At 38.5% G+C, this 24,438-nt stretch overlaps 1 non-coding gene across 1 annotated transcript; it reads left to right on the top strand.

Annotated features, from left to right (window-relative positions):
• The first annotated feature begins 2,422 nt into the window (after positions 1 to 2,422).
• Positions 2,423 to 20,220, top strand: LOC124628568 (uncharacterized). The gene is made up of 4 exons (XR_008397122.1): positions 2,423 to 2,898; positions 6,426 to 6,577; positions 10,344 to 10,484; positions 18,506 to 20,220. It is a non-coding gene; the product is annotated as an uncharacterized LOC124628568 (transcript).
• The last annotated feature ends 4,218 nt before the right edge of the window (positions 20,221 to 24,438 follow it).

The raw sequence follows: 24,438 nt of genomic DNA, 5'->3' as shown, positions 1-24,438 counted from the left end.
GATGATGCAGATCTAAATTGGCCGCATACCCCCTCTTTTCTGTGGACAAGGAAATAACAGCTGTAAAACCTCCCTCCCTCAGAGCAGAGGTACATGTTCTATGGCCCCTTTGTCCAAGAGAGATCTACTTCCTGGCCTAACATCGGGCACTGCATTGTGCTGATTACTGTGTCGAGCTATGTACTGGATCGGTAACCCTTTTCTGTGGAGGATAGAACCCATGGAGACACATTTGGCAGTAGTTTCCATGCTTCCAGATGGTTTTTAGTAAAGTTAACTTTCCACATTTAGTTGGAGGGAAGGCATAAAATTTTTGTTGCCCTATGACGAATCTCTGACCAGAGAAACTGAAAACATGGGACAACATTGGCTAGGGGAGCCCTACAATAATACTGGGGCTAGCTACCCTAACAACCTCTCATCCCTTGATACCTCCCTCTGTGGCCCCTGAGGTCCTTTTGTCTTTTGGCACTGATTACCATTTAAAATCAGGCCTACTAGCAGGCTGTGACGGTGGCCGCCCGGTCACTCTAATTTCTGCAGGTGGAGGTGGGACACCACACTTGTCTTCTGTGCCTCCCCCACAGTTCAGCAGGTCTGCCTGGTAGGCCTGCCATACTGCCATTGTATGCTGAGAACAACAAGCAAGACTCTCTGCTGTATAGGCTTTGCCAGCCAATGCCGAGGTGGTCTTAAGGCCCGTTCACACCAAGAATGATAACTATAATGATAACTATATTACTGTCCACACCAACACATGATATCATTCTGTTTGTTCTAAGCATGTACTGCAGTTATGCTGTGTGTTGCTTTACATTCTCAAGCTGTTTAAAGCAGGATGGATTCTGTATTTATTGTTCATCAGCTGGGAAAAAATCGTTCTGAAAATGATTCCAACAATATCGTTTCTCTGTGCCATTATCATTATAGTTGTGGTGTGGACTTTGCTATTCTTTTTTATTTATAATGGTTTTTAGAACTATATCTTTATCATTATATTTATCATCCTTGGTGTGAACAGGTCTTTAAATGGCTTGGATGGCAAAGCAGGCCCCCTTGATTTTGCTGCTGTTGCTGGAGAAAGGTGGCTCGAAGTGCGTCCTACATCTTCGGCATAACAAAATAGCTGTATTGTTTACAAATAAGCGAATAATCCCATGTCGCAGGGTTATAAACACGGCTTTCACCAGAAGCATGACACTTCAAACAAAAAAAGGGGGGAGCTTTCTGTGGTGTGAGGGATACATGGCATCATGAACTCTATCAAATATTGACAGATATTAAATGAAAACCTGACAGCCTTTGTGAGAAGCCTTAAAATGGGCCATGGTTGGATCTTCCAGCAGGACAGTGATCAAAAACATACATCAGAATCAATACAAAAAAGGTTTACTGACTCCAAAATCAAGGTCCTGCCATGGCCACCCCAGTCCCCTGACTTGAAACCCATAGAAAACCTGTGGGGTGAACTGAAGAGAGCCCACCAGATTGAACCTAAAAATTTTAAGGATCTGGAGAAATTCTGGTCTCCAACCTCATCAGGCATTATAGTAGAGACTCAGAGCTGTTATCTTGGCAAAGGGAGATATCACAAAGGATTGACTAAAAGGATGCCAATGATTGTTGCACACCTATATTTAGCAAAGATTTTTTTATATATATATAAACCTGTGTTTTGTTTACAATTGTTTAACCCCTTTCGCCCCGACACTAGCGTTCATTCCGCCGACGGAATGGAAAACGACTTATCGGACATTTTCAATTAGCATTAACAAATGAATTATTGTATCACCGCAGTTCTGATACAAGATTAGTCAGGACAATGGTGGCTTTCTGTGTGTAGTTTTATGTCTGTATGCTTAACTCCTGGTGAGCAGGGGGATGGGAAAGGGGCGGAGTTTGAGTCCACTGCTGGGCAAACAATTCACACCTCTCCACGAAAACATTGAGACAGAGATAAATCGGAGAGCACCACTAAAGCTTTTTTGATAGTAAAACACCGTATACAACTGCCACAATAAAATTTTAACATTTAAACCCAAGATCGGACTTGTATAAACGTTTATTACCTTACATTACCTACATAGACGAAAATCAAGTTCGCTCGCGGTTTTACAAATCATGCACATTTCCATTGGTACAAAGTCCATCAGCTTTATTGAAGAAAACAAATGCAAAGTTTCATATTTAGTCACAAATTTCCTCTTCAAAATTCATTGTGTTTTGGTATCCTACCCCTCTGGAATTATTGGCCATAAACTGTACTGAGACACCACTTAAAAATAATAATAATAATCTGCTTTGGGTATGCTGAACAACCCGCCTCCTAAATTATAATCGGGCAGTCTAACTTGATTGATACCAATTTGGACCAATTGTAGATACTTCTAGCTTTCAAACAAACCCAAACTCGATAGGCTTGACCACTCAGAGGCTGAGAAAATCAAACGCGTAATCAGCCCAATGAGATTTTACGCGTGTGTCTTGAGTTGTGTGTCAGCGGTACAGGCCAATCGGCACAGCACTACAGGGCCGTGCAGAGAAACTATCAGGAAATGGCAGCTCCGCTCTAGCGGTCTTCCTGCAAACCTTTATACAGCAGGTTTTTGCATGTTTGGCAGTTTTTTCTGATCGCTAGTTTTCTACTGGCTTTCACTGACTGTGCGATTTATTGGCGTCTTATAGCGGCGGCGTGCTCCCGAAGAAGCCTGAATGCGTCACAGCTTCTGGAGCAGTTATTTCCGAGTGGTTCTTTTTTTTGAGGAAGACTGCGTGGATTGAGTTGAGGGGCTCTATCTACCTAAACCCCCCCCCCAAAGAAGTCAGAGGATAGGGGTCACTCGTGTGTCTATCATTTGAGCCATTCGGAGAGCAAGTGCTCATTCACCTGGGCTTCTGGTACTATTTTTAATAAACATTATATTTTATAAGTATGTTTCAGACTTTTTTGTGTGTGTGAAATTACACATTGTGTAACAGAGTTCATGCTACTGCCGTTTGTTTTCATTTTGTGCCATTTGGAGAGATTATTTTGTGCCTTAAAACAATGTTTTCTGTTTCTAGAAGTCTGCAATATTTAAAGGCTTTGTGCCATTTTTGTAAGTTTTGTGCCATTTAGAGAGGTTCTGTGTCATTTAGAGACGTTTGGTGCCATTTGGAAAGGTTTTGTGCCATTTTGGAGAGGTTTTTACCTGTGTTTGGATAACCTTACACACAATTTTAGTGGTTAGAGATAACGTCCTCATATTTTGGGTGTTCATGGACAAGTACTTGGGGCATCTATGAGACCAGGAATGGGGTTGATATCAACATTTGCTGTGAAGATATAACATTTGTGTTAAAAGTAATTATTTTATTTATTTATTTTTTCTTAATATATTGCCCCAGGTAGGCTAGGTCAAAGAAGAAATACTTGAAATAACTGCTAATTCTTAAAGTCTTAAGTGTCTATTTCCATATGAGCCACTAACTACTACTGTGGTGTGTGTGAGATCACAAAACAAATCAATGCTGAACACAGGTACCCCAAAAACGGACAAAAATACCATTTTTTGGCTACGGGTAAAAGAGGTTAATATCCATGAGAACAGAGTATTTTTGTGATTTTTTTTTTTTTTTTTTCCTTTTTTTTCTTCTTTTTTTAACAAAAGATCAAAGGGTTCAACAATAAGGACAATTTTTCACAGCCTTCTTTGCTTATATTTACCAAGGGTGCCAATATTAGTGGAGGGCACTGCGATATCGTCAATCCATTACTGGCATTACGTTACACCTCTTGAATGTGTTGATGTTTGAGACACTGTCAAGACTTGTCATCAGCATCCAGCCTGTCCCATCTTACTCAATCTAGCATGTTACAAAAATCAGTCCAATCTGTCATTCTATCTAATCAATTGTTAAGATGTTATTGAGTTAGCAATCAACAGTGTTACTCTAGAGAGCCAAAGCAATTATATGGGAGCAAATGAAATAAAAGAAGAGTGGGTTTAAGTAATGAGAGAATGTCCAGGCCCTAGTATTTCCAAAGTTTTTTTGGCCGTTCTTCAATTCTTCAGATTATTTAATTTAAAGTTATGTGTCTCCCTGTTCGTCCAGGTGGAATTCATTGTTGTTTACTGACCCATACCAATAAATGGCTTCTGGCTGGCTCTTCCATTTGTCTTCTTTTCTGTTTACCTGTGGCTAAGAACAAAATATTAGCAATTGTTTGCTGTGGTGTATTTCATCAGGCCTAGTCTGATATGTAATGTTTATGTTATTAGAGCATTCAATTCAGCAAGCACTGGCATGAGTTACATCTCTACAGAGCATTATTTGGGTTACTGTGGCATGTAATCCAAATGTATTTACTTTAGTCTCAGCTAGCATGGCCATTTGATTTAACTCTACACTCTAAAATGCCCATATTGTAACTCTGCAGCAGTGAAGTTTTATATTCGCTGTCAGCCACCTCTGCTTCCTTCAACAGGTTGCAACATTCATGATGCTCATTTGCATCTCACAAATAGGTTGCATCTGGTCTTTTAGTGATGAAGGAAGTTAATTGGAATAGCAGGAGACATGCTTTCAGAATGATCACCACACACCACAAATCAGCGTATTAAGCCGCATAGTGTTTGCCTCTAAACAAATACACACACTGGCTCATAATGAATAAACAGGAAAATGTGTGGGGTGCACTTTTTCAAACCTCTTTGTATATTTAATGTGAATGCTAAAACAATATTTTTTATTTTTCCACATGCAATGTTTAGTGTGACAATAAATTTTATTTGACACAAAAAATAACTATCAAGTAGAAGATTCTGCCAACCATGCAAAAAATATTAGCCAGTAAATTATCTTGTATTTTTCTAATATTTATCTAGTATTAAGCTAGTATTTTCTATTATAAGATTACACTAAATCATATATATGATTCATAAACTGACATTCTTACTAATTTCAAGCTTTAAATTTTCTTATTCTGTTGGCAGATGATTGTGCTTCTTTCTTGAAATAAATGTTTAAAATAAAAAACAAAAAACTATGTGCCAAATAGCTTGAAATTCGTATAAAATTGGCTTCTCATTTTCTCATTTTTCTCATTTTATGTTTATCGTAATCTTCTAATTGGGAATATTAGATAACTATGACTATTTTCAAAATATGTCCACTTGTTAAAATGCCCTTTTTGCGAAGTATATTATCTTCAGATTAGCAGTTAGAGATTATTAAAGTGGAAAGCACAATGTGATTATTCTGGACTTTTTCCTCATAAAAAAAAATCAACAACAAAAAAACACCAGCTGTGTACTTTTGATAGATCACCCCTGTGAAATACACAATGTTCAGAACTGGTTTATTGGCATCGTACCTACAGGCATTTGGCCCACACGTCAATGTGTTAAACAATTTATCCTTGCTTGGTTTTGTCAGCTCATAATTTAGATATGTAATTATCACCCCAAAACATAAATCTCCTGTATCACCTCCAGTGGAAAGAGGACTGGAATGGTTATAGACTGAGCTCTACTGAAGCATATCAGCAAAAAGATTAACAAATAAATCTCTCAGGAATCGGGGAAGCAAGCTTATCTGTTAAATTCTGATTAATTTTTCTATTACTTTTTCTAGTTATAGCACATAGAACAGTTTAAATGATATGCTAAAGTAAGTTAATTTGGTAAATATCATAATACAACCTTATGTAAGCATGTCTCAGGTGTCATGTCAACTTGAGAGTGAAAATGACAAAAGCAGTTGTATAATAGTTTACGGCTGTTGAAAAATGTATATAATCATTTATCTTCAGGAACTGCTTTATTTGCGTCATGGTTATGGTTGGGTATGGATAGTTATGGATGGATATGGTCATGGTTGTAGTGGATTCCCAGCAACACAGGAATACACCCTATATGGGAATTCAGTACATTACAGGACACCACACACACACACACGCACACACACACACACACTCACACACATTCACACCTAGAGGAAATTTAACCAATTCACCTATTGCCATTTTTGAGTACATGGGAGGAAACCAGAGAAGCCAGAGGAAATCCATGTGGACACAGGCAGAATGTGCAAAGCACCCCACAGACAGTGACCTGTCATAACACTATATGATCCTGTCAAAACCGGATCATAACACTATATGAAATCTCATGCTCTCTTGTTGTCAAATCTGACATAAGACAACACAGCTCAAACCAACGTCCTTATACGATCCTTATTGTCAGTGCTCTAAACCCATCAATACTGTTAGCAGACTGTGTTGACATACAGACCAACACAGTGAGTCTCTCTGTAATGCCGATGTTTCCTAATGCTGAGCTTCCCATTATGCTACTCTGCAGTTTAACGATTTCTTTGTCATATGCGAGGTGAGGGAATGCTCTGACAAATGACATAACTAATGCCCCCTGGTTTTTATTCAGTTTGCTATAGGTGGATACTTCTCTGCACAGCCTATAATTGAGTCATCAATGAGCAAGCGGGGAGCCAGAGCAGACGCAGCTAAATTGTTAATGACCGTTGGCTGCACATTGATCACCGCGGGACTCTGTCTGAGTTGCCTAACACTGATGAGGTATTGCATTCCACCTTGCCTTATTCGTCATCAGAATGTAATCCCAAGTGCCCCCTGCACCACTGTGGTGTGAGTGGGAAAATTCACCATGCAGCCCTGATGGAAAATGGAGTCTTTTAAACAAACTGAAAGGCCATCAAGAAGTCACACATCATGAGGTGTTTCATAAATCCAGAGGTGTTTATAACGATACACAGAGATGGACCTCAAGGCACTCCATTTAGAGCTAGAATAAGGTGCCAAGTAGCAGCACTCCAGTTATTAGTGCATGTTAAAATACACATGGCTTGAAATCACTGCTGCTTTTGTGAAGACAAGTGTTTTAAGGATAGTTTCACTAGCTATTTCACTAGCTACGGAAGGAGCATTTTGGTCTGATCTAAGGTTTTATGGTTAGTGTCAGCTCTCTTATTCCTCCTGAAGGACAGATGATAGGCTCTCGTTATTTTTCTTATCCATTTCTCAGCTGTCACAAACCTCATTGCTACATGTCCATGAGAATGATGAGTATGAGCTTCTGTTTCTTTGAAATAATTAATATTCTTATTGATTAAGTTCTAGTGGTTTCTACTTTCAATAGTGCTTTCTCTCTCCTTGAGCTAAAGTGGCTCCTTATATCATCAGAGTTCTTTTGTTTTCAATTCAGTTTGAGGTTCGTCATGACTCAGGAGCTCTTTCTTTCTGCAGCTATTGGTCTCTGTTTAAAAATAGGCCTTTTATCTTGATTCTAGGTACAGCCACAGGGCATGTTATTCTACCTGTTCAAGCTATTTCTTAGACACAGAATATAACAGAATATTTCATCACCATTCATCTAGGAGACATAATAAAAATGGGAAATATATTTAAACTACTCATTTACATTTGAATTTCTGACAGCTGCAGGATATATTGCAGTTTATTATGAGTGGTTTCCACATCTCCAGTCTCTACATTTGTCTTAGATTTCATCATGCTATCAATCTGTCCATCTTAGTGCTACTCCTCTACCAGTTTACTGCTCCATTCCAGTCCAAATCCTAAATCTTTAAGGTTGTTTTGGCATTTATTCCAGGCCATGCAGCGCTATTGATTTCTTATCCTTGTACTTGGTTCACAAACACTTAGTTCATAAAGCCTGTACGATAGGAATGCAGGGAAGGAACATTGGCTGGCCTGGATTATACTGTTTGCCATATACTGTCTACTGATTTCCTGCAGTCAGAACAAGGTCCCTTCTGAACTGCTCCCAGTGCTCACTTCCAGCATTGCACATCTACATTTATTTATTTACCTCAGAGAGTTGGAGTGAATAAGAGTGCAGGTGTAGGTTCATAGAAAACTGAAATAGAAAAAGAGGTGAAGAGAGTGGATACTGCTATTGGAGAGAGTTGAACACAGAGAGTGTGTGAGAGAAATGGAAATAGAAGGCACAGAGAGAGAAAGAGACAAAGAAAGAGCCCTTGTGAGACGACCTCATCTGTCACAGACCGACTTTGTCATTAATATGCGGCAGCTGCATGCTGATGGCTGGCACTGACCCATTTTCTCTCTCGATTCTTGCCGAGTGATGGCGAGAGAGGCACAGGTCTGAGGATAATCCGCTTTGTGTGGAACACCCAGGTAGCATGGCTAAAGCCAAGCCTTTTGGCACACGGAGATGAGCTATGAACACAGACACTCGTGTCCTGTGATAATGACTTCTCTTTGACCACTGGACTGTGATTATGTAAGCAGCAGGAGGATGGCAGTGTACCTGATCTCCAAGAATAATAACCTTACAAAGCAAAGACATCTTTCATATTTGGCCAAGCCAAAAAAATGTCAGAGAAATAAATTTGAAGCTTTTAATATAGACTGGGTTAGAGAGTCTAATATAGTCTAATATAGTCTAAGAAATATATTGATTAATTAATGACCAACTTTAAGGCAAAATGATTGAATACAGAGTACCATGCAAATTCACAGATCAGCCATAACATTAAATATTGTGTAGATTCCGCTTGTGCCACCAAAACTGCTCTGACCCATCAAGGCATGTACTCCACAAGACCTCTGAAGGTGTGCTGTGGTATCTAGCACCAAGACGTTAGCAGCAGATCCTTTAAGTCCTGTAAGTTGCAAGGTGGAGCCACCATGGATCTGACTTGTTTGTCCAGAACATCCCACTTATACTCTATTGGATTGAAATCTGGGGAATTTGGAGGCCAAGTCAACACCTTGAACGCTTTGTCATGTTACTCAAACCATTCCTGAATGCTTTTTGCAGTGTGGCAGGGCGCATTATCCTGCTGAAAGAGGCCACTGCCATTAGGGAGTACCATTGCTATGAAGAGGTGTACTTGGTCTGTAACAATATTTAGGTAGGTTGTAAATGTCAAAGTAACATTAGTAAGGTTTCCCAGCAGAACATTGCCCAGAGCATCACCCTGCATCTGCCGGCTTGACTTCTTCCCGTAGTGCATCATGGTGGCATCTCTTCCCCAGTTAAGCAACACACACAACTGGCTGTCCACATGATATAAAGGAAAACATGATTAATCAGACAGGCCACCCCCTTCCACTGCTCCATGGTCTAGTTCTGATACTCACATGCCCACTGTTGTTGGACAGGGGTTAACATGGGCACTGTGACTGGTCTGCAAGTATGCAGCCCCATACTCTGTAAGCTGCAATGCTCTTTCCATCATAGCCAGCATGAACTTTTTCTCCAATTTATGATGTGGGATTGGACCAGATGGGCTAGCCTTCACTGGCACCCATGACCCTGTCACCGGTTCACCGGTTGTCCTTCCTTGGACCACTTTTGGTAGGTACTAACACTATATAACGGGAACACCCCACAAGACCTGTCTTTTAGCCATCACAATTTAGTCTTTGTCAAAGTTGCTCAGATCCTTACACTTGCCCATTTGTCCTTCCAACTTATCAACTTTGAATACTGGCTGTTCACGTGCTCTCTAATAGATCCCACCCCTTGATAGGTGCCAGGGTAATGAGGTAATCAATGTTATTCACTTCACCTGCCAGTGGTTTTAATGTTATGGCTGATTAGTAGTGGTATTGGCATAACATGGTGATATACTCTAATAGATGCTTATATTAGCTTATGTAATTCAATCCATGACAGAAAACTAGTGTGCTTTCAGACACAGACACTACCTCCTCCAGATCAGAGCATAAATGTTCAAGACTGCTTTAACCTGCATTGCAATATATAACCCGTATTTAATATAATAGTTAAGAAAAAAAAATGTGTGCACGGCTGTTGCTGGTATTAAATATTTCCTAATAATTCACACAGCATATGTTTCTACAATTATTGCATATTACTAAGGCACTGAAACAGTTGCCTCCTGTACATACTAATTTTAGCTCAAAATTTGACTTAGCCAACAAGCTTGCTGTGTTTATAACCTGTGAGGGGATTATAAACCTATGGAGGACCAAAGCAAAGAATAATCCAGTGGATTTATCAAAACACAAGGTTCCTACATTTGTGATTAATAGTGAGGTATTAAACAGGTGTACAAGCTCTTAATGTATTATAATATAAATCATGTACTATATTTACCCCAACACAAGGGAAATAATCACATCTGATCTTGTGTTCATTAAGCAGTTTCAAGAACAAATTTACAATGCTTATTCATTTGTTTTATTCATTATCTCTTTGTTCTAAAGGAAGAATGTTCCACTTTCACTGAGAAAGTCAGAAATCCCCTGAGAGGTAGAGAATGAAAAATATGTTTCTTTTTCTTTCTCGTGTTCTGTCCTTCTCATACAGGTGTTGGACAGTGGTAGAGATCGTTCCCCAGATGGCCGTTGAGTCCGTCCTGGAGGAGAGGCTCTTAAATACCAGCTTGGTTTGGATGGAGACCACTCGACCGGCACACACATTTATCTACTCCAACATCTCCCTGGAGGAGTAAGTGTGCGCACGCTCATGCACGTGCACACACACACACACACACACACACACACACACCCTAGCTTTAAATTTAGTAACCAAAATGAAGCATTTTGCCTTCATTTGTTTTTGCTTTTTTTCTAAATAAAAATAAATGAAGATTTTTAAAGCAGTGCTCCTCATGGGGACCAGCCAAATGTCCCCGTGAGATCAATACTGCAATACTGTCAGATATTCCTATTCATGTGGAGATAATTGGTCCTCTTGTGAGTACCTTCCATTGACATAATTATTATTACAACTAATTATTGCTATGTTACGCCTCAATCTAACCCCAAACCTTAACTCCAGTAACCAAAGGAAATAAAAGCTGCAGGGATTTTTAAAAAAGCCATTTTCCTCATGGAGACCAGCTAAATGTCCCCAAAAAGTCAAAACTGTCAGATATTCCTATCTTTGTTGGGACATTTGGTCTCCACTAAGATACAACAACATACAAATACACTCACTCCTCTTGCTATGTTTCGTAAAGGTGACCAACTGTGTCACTAGTCCTCTTTCATGTACTGGAAATGTTGGCATCGATCAGGTGCCTAATACTGTCTAAAATGGGCCACTCTGTCCATCTTCTGGCTCTTTATCACTGCTCCACCTCCAACGCTGAAGTGGCTAATGAAGACTTTCATAGAAACAAATAAAATATCCAGGAATAGCTGGAGCAGTATTTAACAGGGCTTCTGGCTATTCTTGGTATTAAGTGTGAAAGAATAGCACTTTCAGCCAGTTTCAATTCACTAAAACAACACGGAATTATGCAACTCCAAAAAAAATGGGAACTCTTTAAAAGACAGTTTTTAGTTTTAGTTTTAGTACAGAGTGCTTCAGCTTATGTTAACTCTCATGTGTAAATGACATTTATATACACATAACCTAAAGGTGGGTACACAAACAGGAAGTCACAAGAGCTATTACTGATTGGAAGTTATATTAACCAGTTCTTCCACAAAAAGAGATCCTCTTAGTACTCATATTGGGCATCTATGTGATTCCACATGTTTAGGGTCAAGGTGATTCACCTTTAATGAAATATGAGAACACATAACAAATGAGCTCAGCAGCTTGTTGTGTTGTGAATCTAGATGATAGACATTGTACAAACAGTAATGTAGCATTACAATATGTATCATATAATTGAGAACTTCCATAATGCTTAATGGTTACCTAGACTTTAGGGTAAAGAACTTAAACTTGAAACCTTCTCCTCTGCAAACATTTACTACTCTCAGCTTCTCACACTCTCTTCCATGTGTTCAAATATCCCATATAATTTATGTGTGCAATCTAATAAACTGGTCATGCATGTGGTTTAAGCAGGGCTTATACCATTTAATACCTGCCCTTTGGTCATATTGACACACACAATTATCATTCTCAGAGTGACGTTCATTTGCAAAATGAATCTATTTACATAGAGACCTCCAAATTATATATTAATGCATATATGCATTACACATGTAAGGAATAAAGCACAACAGGGCATGCTGCTATAGAAAAATAATCAACAGTGGCATAGTTTGGCATGCCCTGACATAAAACAGAGTTACTGTTAGCACCCCAAATTTGATTATTTTCTTTTACCAGCATGTAAAATTAAAAAAATTAATTATCAAAATTATCAGTTGATAGTTAAATTTAACTTTGTGGAACATCTGCAACAAAAAAGTTGTACAGCTATACACAGTTGTTCCTTCCCCAACCTCTTTTTTTATCTCTCTCTTAAAGTTAATAAGAAGAGTTAAAAATGCAGCTTGTCATGTTACAGGAAAAAGAAAACAATAAAGTCCTCCATCCTGAAGACTTTTGCATGTTGGAAATTTAAAACTTTACATACTGTTACAAAGTGCTGGCGCTGGAGACTCCTTCCATAAATGTTAAATAAACATCGCTGAAAACGTTTTTGTCTTTTTTTTTTTTTTTGTAATCCATTTAGGTGGAATGTCCACTATACAAGTCCCTGAATATGTTGGTAATATAGAACCAATTTTGCATATTAGATATATTAGAACAAGTTCATTAATATAAACCCTGCAGCTAGAACCTCTATCAGAGCTGCTGTTCTAAAAAAAATAATAAACATCTTCTGGCCAGTCAGAAATGAACAGTCAACAGTATACAACATGCAGTATTAATGCACAAAACAGAAATTTGAAGGATGTGATCCTTAATAGGACTTAGTACCTCAGCTTGCAGATATTATCACATTTGTACATATTCTACACAAGCAAATCAAGGCTTTAGCCTATATTGAAATATGACCTTTGTTCCAGAGACACGGTTCTATGCATGAGTAGTTCAGTACATTTGTTGCATGTGAAAACAGTTTCCGAGCCCGAGTGTACTCCGGCAAATATTTGGGCCACCTGGTCTTCACCTTCAGTAACTGCAAAGTAAAGGGTCCAGAGCCTGACCTGGGTACAGTACATTTGGTGCTAGATGGGAATTCAGTTTGGATCTGATGCCAGTCCATCACAGGACACCATGCACACAAAAATTCATACATTCATTGGACATGCAACATTTTTTAGCAGGTCAGAGGACATCACACAGATCAGAGGTAACCAAAACAGACATGTGCAATGCATGCAACACTGCACAAACAGTAACTTGAGCAGTAACAGTAACCCCTGTCAAATATACAGAAGCACTAATAAAAGAAATAGTGAAATATTTAAATTATATTGATAAAACAGTAAAAGGATGTACCTATTCTCTCTTTTTTTTCTTTTTAAAAACTGCACACACATCAGAAGAGATGTATAACATGTATAACACTGCACAACTGATCTGCAAGTTGGAAGGAAATTGTGTGAAAACAAATCTGCGATGATGAATCTTGTGTGCAGAGTCGGGCCAGGTATTTGAGCCAAGTGTGAAAACGCCCTTAAATCAACCCTTATCCAGTTGAAGTGAGAAATAATGTATAATGACAGCTCCCTCCTTTCAGCTTCCTGAGTCTTAGACAAAGCATAGACAATGTTTTAAAGTCAGCTTTATGCCAGAATAATTCAGTATAGACCTGTTGGTGGGCTAACATTATAAATATTAATAATAATGTGGGATAAAAATGATCACATTTGAGTCTCTTCAGCTAGCCCTGTTTCTTCCATCTTTGCTTTAATGTCATTATTTTATATAAGGCTTTTCTGACACTATTCTCTCTGACATTATTACTCATCAATAATTAGAGAGTTTTAAAGATTAGTCCTCCTAGTCATTACACATTTGGGTATTTTTCTCATGATTTAATATGAAAGCGCAGCTGGGTCAGAGGTATAATTATCTGTAATATTCATATGCGTTCTGTCTGTGTTGGTGCATCACTCATTATTAAAAATGATTATTATAATTTTATTATTACCACAATAATGCTCTTTTGTGCAAATTAAACTAATTCCTGTCTTCAGTTTTTTAACAGCTGTTTTATTCAGTGTTAATCTGTCAGTGGAGGGTCCTCACAGGGAAAGTAAGACAAAAATGTGTGTGTGTGTGTGTGTGTGTGTGTGTGTGTGTGTGTGTGTGTGTGTGTTCGAGATCAGGGGTGATTTTTTTGGGGGGGCAGGGGGTAGGGGGGTAGGACAGGTATCGTGTTAATTATTAATTAAGTCAATGGAAGCTGTATTTTGTTTTATTTATTTATTTATTTATTTTTATTTAGGTTGGGGGGGGGGGGGGGGGGGCGCTTGTTGAGGCCCAAACGTCCCCAAAAAGATATAAATACCTGACCCTTTTACCATTGTGGGGACATTTTTCTGGTCCTCTTAGGGAAATCTGTTTGTTTGTTTGTTTGTTTGTTTGTTTGTTTGTTTGAACAACATCTGCAGTTCTATATTTTTTTTTTAACTGAAAGAGACAAGATATTTCCTTTTGATTAGATTTAGGTATAGGAATAGCATTAATCAACTGCATTAATTAACAATTGATGTCAATTGAAGGTCCTTGCAAGGATGGCAAACGTGTGTGTATGTGTGTGTGTGACTGCCACAGGCATAGTGCTCATTGTTTAGTGGAAAAATGTTTGCATGAGTAGCAGAGTTTGCACAGAGCAACAGTGCTCCCTGCAGTTAAGATGTGGTCTTGCAGAACTGAAAAGGGAGGGGAGCAAAAAAAGGGAATGGAGTCCTGCACCTCACATATGAATCTTGTCCTGATAGACAAGATTCATTTTGCATTTTGCACGACGCATTTTGCTAAATGTTGTACTGGGCGCCTGTGGCTCACGTAGTAGAGCGGGGTGTCCACTAATCATAGGCCCGCATGACTCCACATGCCGAAGTGTCCTTGGGCAAGATCCCCAAGTTGCTCCCATTGGCAAGTTAGTGCCTTGCACAGCAGCTCTGCTACCATTGGTGTGTGAGTGGATGAATGAAACACAATGTAATGTGCTTTGGATAAAAGCGCTATATAAGTGCGCCATTTACCATTTAAATGTTGTATCTACATTTCACTTACGACCAGGTATCCCAACAACAGAGGATCTCTCTCTTTATCGCTCTCAACACCCTGGCTGCAGCTCTGTAATGAGGAATCAAGAACAGTAGCCATGCTGGTCAGCTCTGTTTATTGGGATTGACTCACCTTCGCTTAGGGATTAAGAAGGATTACATTTCCTTGACCTAATCCAAATTGATTCTCCAAGCGAGTGATATATATTGTGTTCCTTCTGTGTGATCAATTGGTAGACCATTTTAAGAACCTGTCATGATCAAATGTCTATTTGTAATGTAATAGTCTGGAATGTAATAGTCTGGACTGTAATCAGATTTCATCATTTCCATTCACTGCTCATGGTGTTTGTACTCCTTTTCACTATTTTTCAGCAGAATCTCTTTCATGTTGTGTTTTTTTTTTTTTTTTTTTTTTTTTGTGAGCCTGAAATGGCCTTATTGAAATGTGCACACTGAACTGTAGGGCTTTTTTTTTTTTTTTTGCCTGCGCTGCAGAAATTAGACAAAGACTTGGGGACGAAGCCACAAAAGCAGCGGAGCTTGATAAAAATGTGGGGCATCTGATTTCCTGGCGAAGCCGTTGGGACATTTTGGAAATTGGAGGTCAGAAACGGAACACTGCACATAATCCACTGGCTATAGAGAAGTATCCGGGAGCATTCACAGAAAGAAATAATTAAAACCAAGAGAAATTAGTTAGTTCTCGAGTTATGGGTAGTCACAGGAAGTCGCCAAGAGTAGTGCTTCTACTGCATTAGCTGACTCCCTTCTGAAAGCCACTGCTTGAATGTTTTAAAGAGCAAACAGCACTTGAGTATGACTAAGACAGATGTGTATTCAAAAGTAGATTAAAGAAGATAAATAGTCAGCTATTATTGTACACTGATGGACTTATGGACTGATGGAGCACTTTAATTGTTGTATTTATTATAACTACTGTAAAATAGTGTAGCAGTACCAGTCCCTTATAATGTAAGGAATGAATTTGTCTGTTTATGTTACATCAGGGGAGCACGGTAGCACGTAGTGGTTAGCATGTTTGCCTCGCACCTCCAGGGTTGGGGGTTTGATTCTCATGTCTGACCTGTGTGTGTGGAATTTGCATGTTCTCCCCATGCAATTCATTTATCCTCCAGGTACTCTGGTTAACTCCCCCAGTCCAAAGACATGCACTGTAGGCTGATTTTCCAAATCCATAGTGTGTGAATGGGTGTGAGATTGAGCCTTGCGATGGGTTGGCATCCCATTCAGGGTGTCCCCCACCTTGTGCTCTGAGTCCCCTGGGATAGGCTCCAGGCTCCCCATGACCCTGTGTAGGATAAGCAGTACAGAAAATGGATGGATAGATGATCAGTTATGAATTGATCTACAGCTATATGGTTAATATACTACTTACAAAACTTTTCGTATTGTCTTCATAACTCTAGCACATACACAAGACCTTTCAACAAAGTCACAAAGTAACTGTATGATATTATGTTTGCTATAAATATAACATGTCAAGCAGCCATCATACACTGGAACCTTCTTGATGATTTTTCCACCAAATCAACACTAGTTTTGAATGACAGGGAACACTACTGATTATTCAGTGTTCATAGAAACACAGCTACATACATGATTAGCATTCTGTTTTCATTACTACTAGCTGCCAGTGGTAATGAAAATCACATGGATAACATGCAATGAGGAACCAACCTGTCTCAGGACTGGAAAGCATATTCATGAAGATGACCATCACACTCTCACCAGTGGGAGGGGTGAAGTTATCTATGTGGAACCTGGAGACAGTGTATGGGGTGGAACCTGAAGACATTGTACAGGGATATCCAGGTAGCATCAGCACAGACGTCCTGAAGCAGCACACCTCTAAGTGATACCCATGAGGAGGAGATGCTTCTCATAGAGTGGGATACACCTAGCTTAGCTATATGTCATGGTGATGATGTCCATCAGCCAGTGGAGCAGTCTCTATTTAGACACTCTGAAATGATCTGGCCACCGGCGCAGCCTCAACATGAATCAGTAACTGTATAGTGAGGGAAACCCACAGTTAGAAGTCCACTAGTCAAGAGACTGTGTGGGCTGCGGGACTGAGCTGAAGCACTGAGGGAGACCCCACTCAGTGCAGATACAGTGAGAAATAGAGGGATTCCAACTCCTGTACGTTTGATAGCAGAGTGGTGTGAAACAGTGAGAGGTTAGTGCTGTACTACGCAACAAGAATAGTTAGTCTGTTTATGGACAGCATCTTAACTCAACTAAAACGACCAGCCACTGTTCTGAATGGAATCTGAAAGTATGAAAAATTACACTCACTGCAGCTGAAGAGATGATAGGAGGTGATCGGAGTCTATTGCCCACATTGTAGAACAGGTTACCTGTAGCTGCAACTGTAGTCACGAGCCTTGCATGTGTACAAGGTGAGAAGAAAAGTAAATACACAACAAGCTATACAATTGATACTGTATTCATCTCCCCTGGTGGTTAGGTGGGGTGAAATAGAATCAACTGAGGGAATATCTTTTGGAAGAATGGCGTTTATTCCTCCAGTACAGTTCTACTGACTTGTAGGATCTATGCTAAGGTGCAGTGAAGCAGGTCTGGCAGCCCAACACTTTACTAAGTCACTTTATGTTGATTTTTTTGAGGCACCTGTCTGTGAATATGCTCTTGATGAGGGGAAAATAAAACACAGATTAGCTCAAGATTAGTACTCATGTTAAACTTAATAGTTGTAATATAAGCTTCACAAAATGGTCAGTGGTAGTTGAATGATTAAGGTTCTTTGCTGAACGGTTGAGTTCATCCTATGACTCCCAAAAAGCCATATTTTGGATCCTTGAGCAAACCATTTAGCTCTCAACTGCATACTTATGTGCTTGTATTCCACCTCACTTTGGGATAAAAGTGCCTGCCAAATGGATAAAAAGATCCCCTCTTTCAATTACATATCCACTTATTTAGCATTCAGTACAAATTACGGCCTTTGCTTCAGATTGAGGTGTAGTGATGATGAAAATGACCACCATAGACACAGCTAATGTTCTTGAATTAAGCAGGATTTATGACAATTTTTTTTATTGGTGCAAAGAAGGCGAAACAGATTAAGGTGAATTCATTGCAACAGTGAGTAATTACATGGTTGAGTGGAAAAGCCAACTGTAACAATTTTTGCAACATGAGATGAAAATAAAGCAGAGGATCTGTCCGAGGTACATTTTGCCCTGAGGTCCAAACCTAGAAAAGTTTTGATGAGTGCTTGTAAAAATTCATTCTGTGGTCTGCGTTCCAAGGGCAAAAACTATTGCCCTTGCTATTGTGATTATAATCTTTTAACTAGAATGTTCTTGAGTGTGACCATCTGTACTGCCTTACAATTAGCATAACATAATGGCACTTCAATGCATTTATATAAGCCATTCATTTACATATACAAAGACGTTAACTTTAAATGGTGTTGTTTAGTTTTATGCACAATGGTATGAAGTTTTTTTAATGTGATTGTAAATTGTTTTCTCCCCCTCTCCATAGGTCTGAAAAGGCTGGAGAGATTGCAATAATACCTCTAACAAAGGTAAGGTGACATTTTCTTGGCAAAAAAAGTGTAATACTCAGCAACTGTAATATCTGGGGCTGTCAGTGAATTTTAGAATATAAACCAAGTGATTGTGTTTTTCATTGTCATGTTTTATGTTGTTTTTTTTATTCAATTTTACTTGTATAGCACTTTAACAATAGACCTTGTCAGCAGCTTTCCAAAAAGCTGGATGCAGATTTCGATCGCTAATGAGCAATTCAGAGGCACTTGTAACAGCAGGAGATTCACACTTGAAAGCATTGAGGTTGGCATGAGGTTGGTTTTTCTCTGCATTGCTCATCTTGATTCATTTCCTTCATCTGTATTATGGACTAATATACTTTTAATAACAGAAAACAAGAGATGAATGTATTAAACAAACTGAACAGGGACAGAAGAGAAAATAAAAAGAACTTGCTTTCTGATAATGTGGCAGACTCGTATGATAACCCTTTACCCTTTTAGAGTAAACTCTCTAGTGTGTACAATGTTTAGCATTGCTAATGCAACTCAAGTGTGATAAATCCTTCTTTTCTTGTGTTTTGCCTGCGGCCTGAACGCAGGAGGCTCGCAGGCAGGCAAGGACACGAGTCACACATGAATTATGTATGAATAAATATTTTCAAGCACACTCCTGCATCCCTGTGCAAGTCTCAGCTTGATTGAGCTATAGTAACAATGTAATGGGTATTAATTTGTCCATTCCAAACAGTTAGCATCAGAGCAGGGAGTATAGTGGAACTGTGAGGAGAGTCCTCAAACAGCTGGGAATGGGGGTGTTTGTTTTGGTCTCCAATTTTTACATTTTGAGAAAATTAGAATTATAAATTCTTCTGGGGAGAATAAAAATGCAGACTAAATGGAACCTATAAAATGCTGGCACTTATTTCAAAGTGTATTTGTGAGCTCAGAGGTGCAAATGGTTCAGTCTAGCCATGAACAGTGATTCATCATTTAAATGCAGCTAATCACACCTGACAAAGCAGTGCTAATGCTGTTATTCATTTCACCAAGAAAACAAATTTGTAGTGTCTATAAGAAGAGACTGAAAGCAAAGTAAAAGAAAACGAAATGGCTGTTGTCAACTGCAAAGAGCACATTTGGGCTTTTTAACATACCTGCAATATAGATACCCATCTTCTTATTTGGACATAATATGAGCATTTACAGTAAGGAGCAGTGAGACATGAAACCAACCAGAATTTAAAGCAAATGGATTAAGCAGTATCAAGCAGTTCATGTTTGGAGCATCATGGATTCCACAAGATGTTGGAAACATTCCTTTGAGATTCTGGTCCATGTTGACATGATTGCATCACACAATTCCTGCAGATTTCAGGTATACATTCAAGCTGTGAATCTCCCGTTCTACCACATCCCAAAGATATTCTATTGGATTCAGATCTGGTGACTGGGAAGACCACTGAAGAACACTGAACTGATTGTCATATTCATGAAACCAGTTTGAAGTGACTTTTGCTTTGTGATATGGTGCATTATCATGCTGAAGTAGCCATTAGAAGATGGGTAAATTGTGGCCATGAAGGGATGCACATGGTCAACAACAATACAATTCAAGTGATGAATGATTGATCACTGGATATTTTTTCTTTATTGCACCATTCTGAGTAAAGTTATAGAAATACTCAAAACAGCCCGTCTGGCACCAACAATCATGCCATAGTCAAAATGACTTAGATCACATTTTTCCCCATTCTGATGGTTGATGTGAACATTAACCGGAGCTGCTGGCTTGTATCTGCATGATTTTATGCATTACACTGTTGCCACACTATTGTGGCACACTATATTAGATAATTGCATGAATGACTAGGTGTACAGGTTCCTAATAAAATAGCTGGTTAATGTAAATCAGCCTTAACTGTGCACCTAAAGTTGTTCATTTCATTCAAACCTTTAAAGTAGTCCAGTCTGAAGCAGTGGGTATATTATGTCCCATTTAGTGAATGAATGAATGAATATAAACCCTTAAACATCCAAAATTCCTTGAGCAGCCCTTTTTTCTAAAAGTACACACAAGATGCAGAATGCAGTGTTAAACCCCTGATGCTGTCTTATCTGGCTTGACTGAACACTTTGCTACATTTTGCACTATGGCAAATCCTTCTTGTGCTTTATTAGCATAACTTCGATGTTATCCTAGGTGTCTGCCTGTTTTCACAGAGCAACGGCTTTGTTATCAAACCAGCTGTCATTTACTCACATTCATTGCCCTTTAGAGAACAGCAGTAGTAATGGCACTTCTACTGAAACAGGCATCACTGCATGACATGTACCAGGTTAAATATGAATAAACAAAAAAGCAAAAAGGTAATGAATATTTTGCGCAGCAGGCAGATATGCAGAGGCATTATGCTTAATGGCTCAGCTATACCTCCAGAGCGAAGCAGCTTTGCAGCATGCTCTTCCCATGAGTTGGTAAATATTGTTCCTTTTATGCTGTGGTGCCTGGTTGGCAGCACAAAGCCATGTTCAAGGAGGTTTTGTTACTTGTCATGACTGCCTTGCTGGTGACATTTGCAATGCATTAAGTGTAGCCTTCATGCTCCAACAAACAAACCTGTACAAGGAAGTCACACATGAAGAACCGCTACTGCTGCTTAACAATAACAGTAAAATACAAGAAATAAAATCATATTAATAAAATAAACAAGAGAGAAAGTTATGAAAATGAGAAGCATAAAAAACTATCAGCATAAATATAAAAAAAATTATAAAGATTTAGGAAAATAAAAATAACGACAATAATCCTGACATCTGAGTCCGTAACCAAGCAAATTCTCTGCAAGCTTCCATTAATAAGGTAATGAATACAAGTTGGCAAGTTGGTGACATGATTTAAGACAAGTTGTCTCTTCTTTTTCCGAGCAACATCTGTTTTGTCAGTCAACATATGACACATTCCTGGCATAAAATACAGTACTGTGCAAGTCTTAAGCACATGCAAATAAATGCTATTCAGCAAAGATGCCTTCAAAAATAAAGAAATTTAATGTTTCTACATTTAAAAATACTATAAAGTGCAGCAATAAATGAAACAAAGTCACTATTTATTTTGACAACCCTTTGTTTAAAGAAAAAAAAAGTAGTCTCGGGTACCCTTTTTGCATTTTTATAAGGAAATGTAAGTTTTATTGAGCATCATGCAGAACCAGCCAAGGTTCTTCTGGAGATTTTGACTGTCGCACTTGCTTCTTATTTTTGCAGAAAATCCAGCAGCCTTCATTGCGGTTTTTGTCTGAAAAGTGTCTCTTACTTAATATGTTGCTTTCTTTACTGACATACAAACATTTTTCTGTAACATTTAATTTTGTGCAGGAAAACTAATGTTTGGAAATATAAAATGTTTTTGTACTGACTCGATAATGTAGAGGTCATAAAATAAAAATCTATAACAAAGTTTGTACTAAAAAAATAGGGTGCCTAAAACTTTTGCATAGTATTGCATGTCAGTGGATTGGATCACAAGATGCATCAAATAAAATCAACTTCTAATTCAGCATTTCAGGGATTTCAAGGCAGTATAGTTTCTAATGTTAATACTCAGTGTTGGACTGGTACATCCCTATTTGTATGCCTAGTGAAACAGCTAGTGAAATGATTAATCAAGATCATTCATGTAGTCAAAATGGTCATACCAGGACAAGAACCAGTGGCTTGCTTGCTACAGGTTGTGGCACATCACAACAACATAGGGTTTTCAAATCCTATCAATTAAACCAATCATATACCAACTCTACTGAATGCTTGATTCTGTTTTGTCAGAAGGCTTTGAATAAATTTCTGTAACAGCACGGCTCTGTAGTAGTGGTAACACAATGTCACTATCTGCATGTTTATTATGTGTATTTGGATTTAAACCCAAAGTGGGCATGTCCTAAGTCAGAAGGTTTTTTTTTTTTTTTTAATGAGCCCTTCTGCTATGTCCCAAAATTTTTGAAAAACACTGGAGGAAAACCCAGAGGTAGAAATGCATGTATGGTCTGTGAATTGTGGCTCAGACAGTTCATCAACCTCAGGTACATCACACAAGTTTAGAATTGGCCTCAACTAGACATATGCATATAACAGTTTTTTAAAATTCCCCTCACACATTTTTGTTTGTACCTGCCCACAATGTATTTAGTTGGATCTATTTTGGTTCACAGCAACCTTGACCAGGCAGTTACTAAGTATTTGTTGATATCGTAAATATTTCTATAAGAAGCAAATTCTTAATCTCTGTTTGAAATAACTTTATTGAAACCTTATTAAATAATTTGACTGATTTGTGTTAAGATGTGTTAAGTTCAGTTAAAATGATCCATTAATGAAAACAAAATATGGGCCTTAATAGTCTAATGATATTATGAATTATTATCAATGGTACTTTTACTTGAGTAACTATTTTTGATGCTCAAAAATAGTTGGTTTGTTTTAAAGCCAACTTTGCTGTGCGTTATCGCCACCTTCTGGAGAATCATTTGCCGAATATTTGATGACATGAAATTTTCATTTAATTTTTTTATAATTGAGTAGTCGTGACGGCCCTAGTGCCATTATTGGACAATAAATGATTGCAATTAAATCTATGTTGTGTCAGCTCACCTAACACCACCACATTGTTTACTATTTTCGTATTTTTCTGTAACAGCATGCCCCATTGTGTTTTATTGTCCACATAAGCAACCATTTTTTAACAATAGTCCAGTCAGTCCCATGACACAGCCCACACACCACAGTCAAAAATGTTATGAGCTGTGGTCCAGTCTGAACTGTTAAAAAGGTTGGGAACCCAGATGAAGTCTGCAATCTGGCTTCAATACAAGATTTATATTGAGGTTGTAAAAATAAACGCATTGATGGTAGAACTAACGTGGCCTTTGCAGACATGGCCCAGATCGATTTTGTACAATATTTTCAGCCGAGAATTTGATCAAGAGCATAAGTTAATCAGATGCTTATGTGATTATTTGTCTTTGTTACCTCTGGCTCTCAGCAGTAATGCTACTAAAAGAGAATCATGTACTCTATTAAGTGTCTAGAGGGAGTGTGTATGGTGCTCTCATTCTGTCAGCAGGGTGTGAATCTCTCCAACACCTTATATCACTCCAGAAACACCCGATATCACCACAGCCAAACCTACATCTCCAAAGCCGTGATGGGTGCAGGGCAAAAAAAGGAGTGTGTTAGACATGGATGATTGACAGATAGTATGAGGTGTTAGAGTGGAGCTACATCGTTGTGTTTTCAGGTTGTAATTAGTTTGCTTCTGTATTTCCCTCCTGTTCTGTCCCGCCAGATCCATACATTATTCATAGATATTATTCATAGTGTGTGGGAACGTGTGAGCACACTGCATGCTCTGTGCTACAGAAACCCTATTTCTCTTAGGGGGCTTAGTGACAGTACACACCCGCAAGATGTGGCAATGATTGACAGCTGACAGATTAATGCACCACTTCTGCCACCACCTACACTAACTGAGAATATCACATTAACCAGGTGGGCTAGATTGAGCTTGGTGCCATAGTTTGCAGTACTTTCACATTACTACTTCAAGAAATTTTATATATATATATATATATATATATATATATATATATATATATATATATATATATATATATATATATATACACACACACACACACTCTTTTTAATGTGGTGCCTGTTATATTTTGAAGTGGCAGTGTACTGTAATACTATAATATACTGTTCACATGGCATCTTTGGTAGGCCATTTTGTTAATCAACAAATGAACTTGTTTAAAATGACACACTATTATCCTGCGTCACACAGATTCAATAAAAATGCTGTTCCTTCGGCTAACAAATCAGCTTAATTTGTCCTCCTCCCACTTTCATAATGGACACTGATAAGAAA

The sequence above is a fragment of the Ictalurus punctatus genome, chromosome 10 (assembly GCF_001660625.3).
Source record: "Ictalurus punctatus breed USDA103 chromosome 10, Coco_2.0, whole genome shotgun sequence".
In the NCBI taxonomy this organism is placed as follows: Eukaryota; Metazoa; Chordata; class Actinopteri; order Siluriformes; family Ictaluridae; genus Ictalurus; species Ictalurus punctatus.
The sequence above is the reverse complement of the archived record's forward strand: the minus strand, read 5'-3'. Positions and strand labels throughout refer to the sequence as shown.